The sequence below is a fragment of the Sarcophilus harrisii genome, chromosome 2 (assembly GCF_902635505.1).
Source record: "Sarcophilus harrisii chromosome 2, mSarHar1.11, whole genome shotgun sequence".
In the NCBI taxonomy this organism is placed as follows: domain Eukaryota; kingdom Metazoa; phylum Chordata; class Mammalia; order Dasyuromorphia; family Dasyuridae; genus Sarcophilus; species Sarcophilus harrisii.
Genome location: NC_045427.1, coordinates 33,040,540 through 33,050,866, shown reverse-complemented (window position 1 = coordinate 33,050,866; position 10,327 = coordinate 33,040,540). Strand labels below are relative to the sequence as shown.

At 33.7% G+C, this 10,327-nt stretch overlaps 1 gene segment (V, D, J or C); it reads left to right on the top strand.

The window, feature by feature from the left end:
• LOC100935631 overlaps positions 1-10,327 on the top strand; it is an 824,790-nt gene that overhangs the window by 200,525 nt on the left and 613,938 nt on the right.

Below are 10,327 nucleotides of genomic sequence, written 5' to 3'. Positions count from 1 at the left end.
TCTTCAGATGGAGGACATGGTTTCCTAAGAAACAGCATTCATTCTGTGGAGAAAACTGATGAATATAATCATAATCAGGTACTACAATGTGTTCAGCCATGCCTCGATTGATCAATAGCTGCTATAAATAGTTTAAATATGTCATTCCTTGTCCTTTAAAAAAAAAAATCCCTTTAAGTTAAAATGGTTTTTCTAGTCAGAGGGTAGGAGGGTAGGCATGATTTTATAACCCTTTGAACATAGTTCTAAACAGCTCTTTAGAATGGTTGGATCTATTCACAACTCCACCATTAGTGCATCCCAGTTTTCCCACATTCCTTCCAACATTTATCATTTTTCTTTTCCTATCACATAACCCAATCTGATGGGTGTAAAGTAGTACTTTGAAGTTCTTTTAATTTGCATTTCTCTGATCAATAGAAATTTTGGAGCATTTTTTTCATATGACTATAAGTCATATGACTTATGACTTTTTCTGAAACTCTGCCTTTTTGTGTCTTTTAACCTCAGCTGGGGATTGACTTGTGTTCTTAAAAATTTGAGTCAGGGGCAGCTAGTTGGTATAGTGGATAGAGCATCAGCCCTGAAGTCAGGAGGACCTTAGTTCAAATCTGGCCTCAGACACTTAATGCTTCCTGGCTGTGTGACCCTGGGCAAGTCACTTAATCCCAGTTGCCTCAGCAAAAAAATAAAAATAAAAATTGAGTCAGTTCTCTGTATATTTGAAAAATTAGACCTTTATCAGAAAAATTTGCTGTAAAAAAATTTCCCTAATTTCTGCTTTCCTTCTAATCTTGGCTGCAATTGGTTTTGTTTGGGCAAAAAAAAAAAAAAAAAAAAAAATATTTAATGTAATTAAAATTGTGCATTTTATCTCCTGTGCTCTTCTCTATCTCTTATTTTGTCATAAATTCTTCCATTATCCCAGACAGTCTTTTCTAGTTCTAAGTAAAGCTTATTTCTTTATTCCACAAAGTGGATATTGGCCAAAAATTGTTTTTCAGAGCTAGAAATAATAACAAAATTCACTTAGAAGAACAAAAGATCAAGAATATCAAAGGAGTCACTGAATAGAAATGTGAAAGAAGTTAATCCAGTAGTATCCAATCTCTGTATTAGAAAGCAGTTATATACAATATGCTTTACTAAATGATCTTAGAGATCTAGTGTTTCATAAATTCAAATTCCTAAACATTTGAAACAACCATTTGACTAGAAAGCAGTTTGGCAGAAACTAAAACATAGGCCAACAGCTCACAGCTTCACTATGGTGAAGTCAAAAGAGTATATGATTTAGATACCAACAGTGCCTTCATACAAGGCCAAAAAGCAATGATTATTTGCCTCTCCTTTCCATTCACTTTTACATCTCTGCCACCCACCCCTAGGTCCAAGAGTCAACGTCAGTTCAAAATCTTGAGGTTCTCTGATTGATAATAACAGTAGCAAGAAGGGCAGGCCATTCTATTCACTGATTCCTTTGATATTCTTGATCTTTTGTTCTTCCAAGTGAATTTTCTTACTGTTTTTTTTTCTAGCTCTGAAAAATAATTTTTGGTAGTTTGGTAATCCTTTGGCAGTTTGATTGGTATGTCACTGAACAAGTAGACTAATTTAGGCAGAATTGTCATTTTTATTATATTAGTTCAGCCTATCCGTGAGTAACTGATATTTTTCCAATTGTTTAGGTCTGATTTATTTTGTGTAAGAAGTGTTTTGTAATTGTGTTCATATAGTTCTTGGGTTTATCTTGGCAGGTAGACCCCTAAATATTTTATTTTGTCTAGGTTATTCTAAATGGAACTTTTTTTTCTATTTCTTGCTGCTGGACTTTGTTAACAATATATAGAAATGCTAATGATTTGTGTGTATTTATTTCATATCCTGCAACTTTTCTGAAGTTGTTAATTTTTTCACTTAGTTTTTTAATTGATTCTCATTTAATTGATTTCTCTAAGTAGAGCATCATATCTTATCATTTGCAAGGTAATAGTTTTGTTTCTTCATTATGTCTTCTAATTTCTTCAATTTTTTTTCTTATTGCTATATTTTGCATTTCTAGCATAAGACTGAATAATAGGCACCCCAATCTTATTGAAAAGGCTTCTAGATTATCCCTATTATAGATAATATTTGCTGATGATTTTAAATAGTTATCCCTTATCAATATCCCTTATTACTTTAAGGAAAGCTCTTTTTATTCCTAGGCTTTCTAGTATTTTTAATAGGAATGAATATAATATTCATTTTGTCCAATGGTTTTGCTGTATCTGTTGAGATAATCATATGATTTTTTTTTTCCTTAATGATGTGATCAGTTATGCTGGTTTTCCTAATATTAAACCAACTCCACATTCCTGGTATTAGTCCCATCTGGTCATAGTGTGATCTTTGTGATATAGTACTATAATCTTCTTGGCTAGCATTTTATTTAAAATCTTTCCATCAATATTCACTAGAGAAATTGGTCTATGGTTTTCTTTTTCTGTTTTGCCTCTTCCTGGGATGCATACCAACACCATTTCGTGTCATTAAAGGAAATGAGTATGATTTCTTTGCCTGTTTTTCCAAATAATTTATATAGTATTTCTTTCTCTTTTTTTGCAAGGCAGTTGAGGTTAAAGTGACTTGCCCAGGGTCACAAAGCTAGTGAGTGTTAAGTGTCTAAAGCTAGATTTGAACTCAGGGTTCTCCTTACTCCAGGGTCAGTGCTTTTTCCACTTGTCATTTAGCTTTCCCTAGTTTACATATTAGTTTACATATGTAATATTACGTATTACATAATTATTAGAATTAATTGTTCTTTATGTTTAATAGAATTCACTTGTGAACCCATCTGACCCTGGGAGTTTTTTCTTAAGGAGTTCATTGATGGCTTGTTCAATTTCTTTTTCTAAAATAGAGTTAAGTCCCAGCTTCTTAAACTGTGAGTCATAGCTCCATATGTGGGTCTTGTAACTATATGTGGTGGGTCATGAAATTATGATTTATTATTAGTAAATGTTTGGTTTTTATACCTACTTTATATTCCTGCATACCCAAGGTCTTGTAAAAATTTCTTAGGCATAAAGGGGTCATGAGTGGAAAAAGTTTAAAAAGCCCTGATATAAGTATTCTATTAGCTCTTTTGTTAATCTGAGCAATTTATATTTTTGTAAATGTTTATCTGTTTTACTTAAATTATCAAATTTCTTTGCATATAATTGAACAAATAGCTCCTAATAATTGTTAATGTCTTCATTTGTGGTAAATTTATCTTTATCATTTCTGATACTACTAATTTGGTTTTCTTTTATCTTTTTTTATAAGCAAATTAACCAATGGTATATCTATTTTATTGGGATTTTATTTTTTCATAAAACCAACTCCTAGTTTAAGTAAATAGTGTTCTTACTTTCAACTTTATTAATCTCTTCTGTGAGTTTTAACACTTCTAATTTGGTGTTTATTTAGGGATTTTTAATTTATTCTTTTTTTAGTTTAAAATGCATGCCCTATTCATTGATCTACTTTTTCTCTATTTTATTTACTTAAGCATTTAGAGATATAAATTTTTCTCTATGTACTGTTTTAGCTGTATCCCACAAATTTTGGTGTGTTATTTCTTTCTTTTCATTCTCTTTAATGAAATTGGTTTTTTTTTATGATTTATGTACTTTTTCAGAATTAGATTATTTAGTTTCCAATTTAATCTTTCCACATGTTTTTAGTTAATATAATTTTATTGCATTTTCTGCATTTCTACTTTTCTATCTTTAGTTGTAATACATAGGCAATTTTTGTATAGGTGCCATAAGACACTGAAAAAAGGTGTATTTTTTCCATTTTTATTCTATTTTCTCCAAGTTCTATCATATCTAACATTTCTAAAATTGTGTACATCTCCTTAATTTTTGCTCTATTTAAAATTTATTTCTTTAGCTCTTGTAGGAATCTTTGCATTTTTATCCAATCTGCATTTTTCCATCACTGAGACTTGCTTTGTCAGTGTTTTCACATTGTTGTTTTCTTTTGAGTTTGTGCCTTGAACTTCCTTCTCTTTATGGAAGTATTTTATGGTCAGATTCTCATTGTTATTTGTTCCTTTTCTCAACCTATTTCTTCACTTTGGGCTTTTTATTAGAGTTGGGCTCTGCTCACCTTTGAGGGAATGATTGGTCTGAACTTTATGTCCTTTATGTCCTGCTGCTTTCCCAACTAAGTCTCAGAGCCTGGAGGTTTTCTTTGCTTCCAGGATTGCTGTGATATAGGGAGAAGTCTGATCATTGCCCTTATGTTCTGTGCTTCAATCTTTATCTAGCTAAGGTCGTCCCCTTTCCCTCATGACTGCAATTATACCTTTCAATCCTGGAACTATAACTTGAACTGGGTAATGAACAGGGTATTTTCCAAATGGCAGGTGATCCTCTGTTCACTGTTAACACAGAAGTCCCTTTCTGCCAAGTGTTCAGTCCCCTTTCTATTCCTGTGCTATTCTTAATACCATATCAGGTGTCCTGATATGATACCACTGCCATCACCATCATCGATGGCCTGTGCTGCTTATACCTGGCAGTGTATAAGCATCCTTAACCCTATTGTCTGCAGACCCATCTTTCTATTCCTCAACTGTCTCATTGTGTCTTTTTTGTGACTCTTCATTGAAAAATGTCTCATTGTGACTTTTTACTGGCTTCTCCACTCAGAATTTGACTTGGCATTTTCTTCTGGGATCATTTTGTAGGAGAGGTTTTGGAGTAAGCTTGACAATTGTCTTAACTCTGCCATCTTAGAACACTGCCTTCAGTTTTTACTTAAGATCCCAAAATGGACAATAATCAGGACAGGTATCCAAACTGTCCAGAAGAGAGGCTCATGAGAAGATTTCGGCTGAGGCCAAAAACCATTTACGGTGACCTCATTTCTGAAAAATAAAATGGGTCAAACATTGTACTGTTCATGAAGTTCAATAAACCCTTCATCTGTACATGATTAGAAGTCTTGCATTTTGTCACAGTTGTTAGGGAAATAGTATCAACTGGGATATCTAAATCACAGAGATCAGTTCCAAACAGATTTTTGTTCTGGGCTGTAGCACAGTGAGAAACCTGCTCTAGTCCTGCAAACAATTATAAACTACAGCAACTTCAGGCTCCTGGTGGTGAATGTGACATCTCTCCTATAGTCACTAACACTGAACGAGGAGGGAAGCCTATCATGTAGATTAATTGATTAATATTTGATCAGGAGTTTGGGGGCCTGTCTTGGCTTTTGTTGGTACCAATCAACTTCATAATTAACATCTAAATTGGTCTTACAGTTGATGGTGACTCTCTCCTGGAGACAGTGAAACAGCTGATGATGATTGAGTCACAGTATTCCACTTGCATCCACATTTTGAAGAAAATGATCAGTCAGATAACAATTACTTATTAAGTGCTTTCTATATGCCAGACATTTGTGCTGATCAGAAAAAGGAGAAAGAGTCCATGGTCTCAAAGAACTCACTTTCTAATGAGAGTTACACATCAAGGGAGAGAAGGAGGAAGGAATGTATACAAGGTAAGGGGGCTATCTCCAAGAAAAGGCAATAGCAGTAAGGGGATAAGAAATGCCTCCTGCATTAGGCATTTACTCAACAGAAACTTGAGGAAAGCCAAGGATCCTGTTAAACCTAAAGTAAGGAGCAACACACTTCAGGCATGAAGGTTAAGCAGTACAAAGGCCCTGGTCTTTGGGAGATGGAATGTCCTATATAAGGATCAACAAACAGGTCTGTTTGTCAAGAGAGCTAAGTGCCAAAGAAGTTCATCTTGATCTCATTGGTAATAAGAATCCTATGGAACTTATTGAATCAGAAAGTAATAAATCAGACCTGTGCATACATGTATGCATATATACAAATAGAGTTTTTCTGAGATCTCTGGATAAGGGAGAGATTTTTTAGTATTTGAGTCTTAAGTCTCTCACTCACCTACTAAAACAGATCAAGTTCCAGATGGTTTCTCTATCTATCAAGAAGGCTCCAAATATTAGGCAGAAGCTGAGGGCCCCTAAAATTGGAGTTTTGGTGCAGAGATTATAAACTTGGAAATGAGAAAGTTCCTAGAACCACAGATCCAGAGCTAGAAGATGTTTTAGAAGCCATCTTGTCTACCCTCATTTTACAGATGGGAAAATTGAGACATATTGGGTTTAAGTAACTTGACTAAGGTTATAATAGAAGAAAACTTCTGGGAAGAGTTCAGCTCTTTTAACTTCATGTTCAGTGTTCACTGAATGTAGTTTTAATTACTGGAGAAATATGTGGATTTAGGTGCATTCAGATCACCAGTCAAATAGCAGGAGAAAAGAGGGATAAATATGAGGTACAAATCATGAAGATGTGGTTTTGGAAAAAGCTTTCAACTAGGTAGATAATTTTTATGTATTAACTCTATACCAGGCATTGAGTAAGTAAGCACTGGAAAATATAAATATAAACCCAATAAATCAATCTTTACCTTCAAGGGCCTTACATTACAATGGTAAAAGACATCACATAGAGAAACCAGAAAGGTAGAGATACGTAATGTGAAGATGACTAAGTGATGTGAAGGTCTAGTTCCAAGAAAGATGAATCAAGTCACCTATCAGAACCCTACATCCCAGGGGCAGAGTGCAAGGTTTTATTTTCTTTTTTTTAAACTTTATATTTTCAAAACAATGCATAGTTTTCAACATTCACCCTTGCAAAATCATGTGTTCCAAATATTTTTCTCCCTCCAACCCCCTCCTATACACAGCAAATAATCCATTGCTAAAACATGTGCAATTTGTCTATATATATTAAACACAACTATCGTTCTGCAAGAGAAAAATCAGATCAAAAAGAAAAATTGAGAAAGAAAACAAAATGCAAACAAACAACAACCCAAAAAAGTGAAAATACTATATTGTGAGCCACATAGTCCCCACAGTTCTCTCTCTGGGTGCAGATATCTCTATTACTATTGGAACTGACCTGAATCACCTTGCTGTTGAAAAGAACCATGTCCATCAGAATTGATCATTTCATAATCTTGTTGTTGCTATGTACAATGTTCTCTTGGTTCTACTCACTTCACTTAGCATCAGTTCACATAAGTTTCTCCAGGCCTCTCTGAAATCATCCTGCTGATCATTTCTTATAGAATAATATTCTATAACATTCACATTCCATAACTTCTTCAGCCATTCTCCAGCTAATGGGCATCTAGTGGTTTCCAATTCCTGCCATGACAAAAAGCATTTCTACAAACATTTTGAGTGCAAGGTTTTATTGGAAAGAGAATAAGACTGATGGCCAAAATGCAGGCAGCAATGTGTGGATATGGCCAGGAAGTGCAAATGTTATATTTGTCCCTTCTTTACAGGTGAGTAAACCATCACTCTCTCTAATTACTCATTGCTCCAAGTTCTACTTTTCCAGTAACTTTTAAAATAATTATCATGTCTGATATCTGTATATGTTATCTCTTCTCAGTAACCTCCATCAAATAGTGAGGAAAAAACTTAAATTTTTCTTTTTATTCCCAATACATATGTAAGAAATGTTTGTATTAATAACCAATGCTCAGTTTAGCCCAGAATGAAGAGTAATATGGTCAAAAAAAAAAAAGAGATCCGGAAAGGATTTTCCATAATCTAGTAAGATATTAACTATACATCAGGTAATAGTTGTCCTCTTAATTATCATTGCCTTGTAACTCAGAGAGGACCCACTCCCTATCCCATTCCCATCCAGCATTCTCTACTAACTCCTCACAGAGAAGATGTTTCATCCTCAATTGCAATTGCCAGTACAACTGAACATAAGTTCATTTCCTCCCATAGTCCACTTCCTTTTCTCCAGCCTTTCCTGATCCATCTCAAACCATGTAGGATGTTTGGGACAACTTCAACTGTGTATTAGGTAGTAAAGATGAGCAATATCGGTAATTACAATTTTCCCATCTTCATTCCCATATTTCATAAGCTCCAAGACCAAGATTAATTTTCAAACTTTTGTTCTTAAGGATTTTTATACTTTTAAAATTATTATTATCTGTCCAAAGAGTTTTTATGTGGTTTATGTTTTTAGATGTTTACCATATTAGACATAAAAATTAATTTTGAGTTTGAAGAGCCCCTGAAAGGGTTTAAGAGACCCCTGGGATTCTCTCAATCACATTTTGAGAACCACTGGTCTGGGAAAGCAAACACACTTCCTTAAATCATACCAACTTAGAAGAACTGAAAAATTACAAATCCTCAAAATAAGATCTGAAAACAGCTGCACAAAATATCTGGAGTTTGGGGAGATGCTCTCTCTACTTTGGGAGCAGAGCTCAACTTAATTGTAGGGTTAAAAATCAGGAAAGAGGCTGGAGAAAAATGAGCAAATAACAAAAAGGAGAACCTGATCAATTAAGCTACTGTTGTGACAGGGAAGGTCAAAACACAAGCTCAGAAGAAAACAAAGTCAAAAATGCTATATACAAAACCACAAAGAAAAATGTGGATTCATCTCAGCCCAAAAATAATTCCTGGAAGAGCACAAAAAGTATTATAAATTAAAATAAAATGATACTCATACCTAAACCAGGAAGAGAATACTGGTGCAAAAAATTTAAATAAAATATTGTAAGGAAATTATAGCAATTTATCTCCAAAATCATAAGCTATAACTAAGTGGGAGTTATTCTAGGAATGCAAAACTAGTTCAATATTAGGAAAATTGTCAGTATAACAGACCATATTAATAACAAAACCCACAAAATCATAATTAGCTAAGTAGATGCAGAAAAAGCCTTTGACAAAATCCAGCAACCATTTGTATTTTATTAATTAAAAAGCATGAAAATAAATGGAATTTTACTTAAAATATTAAATAATATCTCACTAAAACCATCAGCAAGCATTCTATGTAATGGGGATAAGCTAGAAGGCTTTCCAGTAAGATGACAGGTGAAGCAAAGATGACTGCTATCACCACTATAATTCAATATAGTACTAAAAATAATATCTTTAGCAATAAGAAAAAGAAATCGAAGAAATTAGACTAAACAATTAGGAAATAAAACTCACCCTTTGCAGATGATATGATATACTCACAATCTTAGAGAATCAATTAAAAAATCTTTGGCAAAGGTGCATGATAGGAAATAAATCTCCCTAAAATCATTAGCATTTCCATATGTCACTAACAAAGCCCAGCAGCAAAAGATAAATTCTATTTTTAAAAAAAATTGTAGACAGTATAAAATTTCAAAATCTACCAAAACAAACCCAGGAATTATATAAACATAATTATGAAAAACATATTTTTTAAAGGTTTTAATTTTCAAAACATATGCATAGTTTTCAACTTTCACTCTGGCAAAATCTTTTGTTCCAAATTCTTTTCTTCCTCCATTTTCCCCACTTCCTTTTGTAGACAGGAAGTAATATATGTAAAACATGTTAAACATTTTATTCTATACAAATATCCATAATTATCATGTTGTACAAGAAAAATCTGATAAAAAAAAGAGAAAATAAAATACAAGTAAATAACATAAAGAGGTGAAAACACTGTTATGATCCATACTCAGTCCCTTCTTTTTGGTCTGTGTTTTCTTTCACAACAATACTTGTATGTATGGAGTGTTCAGAGAGGACTAGGTATGACAACTTGGTGAATCCTGTTCAGGTTTTCACTCAACTGTCCCCTGTGGCTTCAAGAAGACATAGTATACACAGCAGCTACACCCTGGTAAGCTGTTTCAGCAGATGGGCTCAACCAGATTGAGGGTAATCAACAGACTTCAAATCTTTAGATGAATTAGGGGGCATTTACCCCAAATATGTAAAGACTTTTATTGGGAGAATGGGTAAATGAGTACATTTTGTTCCAATGCTCATGAAGTTAACTAAAGCAGATGCTATAGAGTACTTATTGCTTAATCAGGCAAAAAAAAATCCGCCATGGTAATCCACTGTATATTGGATCATTGCCAGTCATCTTGAATTTTGTCTGACCACTAAACTTCAGTGACTTAGGAAGAGAGAGTGAGGCTGACAAATTTGCACAACTCTTCCTCACTTAAATCCAGTTCATGTGCAAATCAGTACATCACATGTAAATGGTATTGGACCTCTTCAAAATGAAGGATGAATAACAATTTACATGACTGCACATGTTCAACTTTTACAGATTGTTTTCCATCTTATACAGGGCAAGAGGATGGAGAGAGGGAGGGAATTTGGAATTCAAAAATTTCAAAAGCCAAATTTAATCTTAAAGAATGAATGAGTTAAAAAGAGAGGAAAAACAAATCACTAATGTTAAAAATGAAAAAGGTGAATA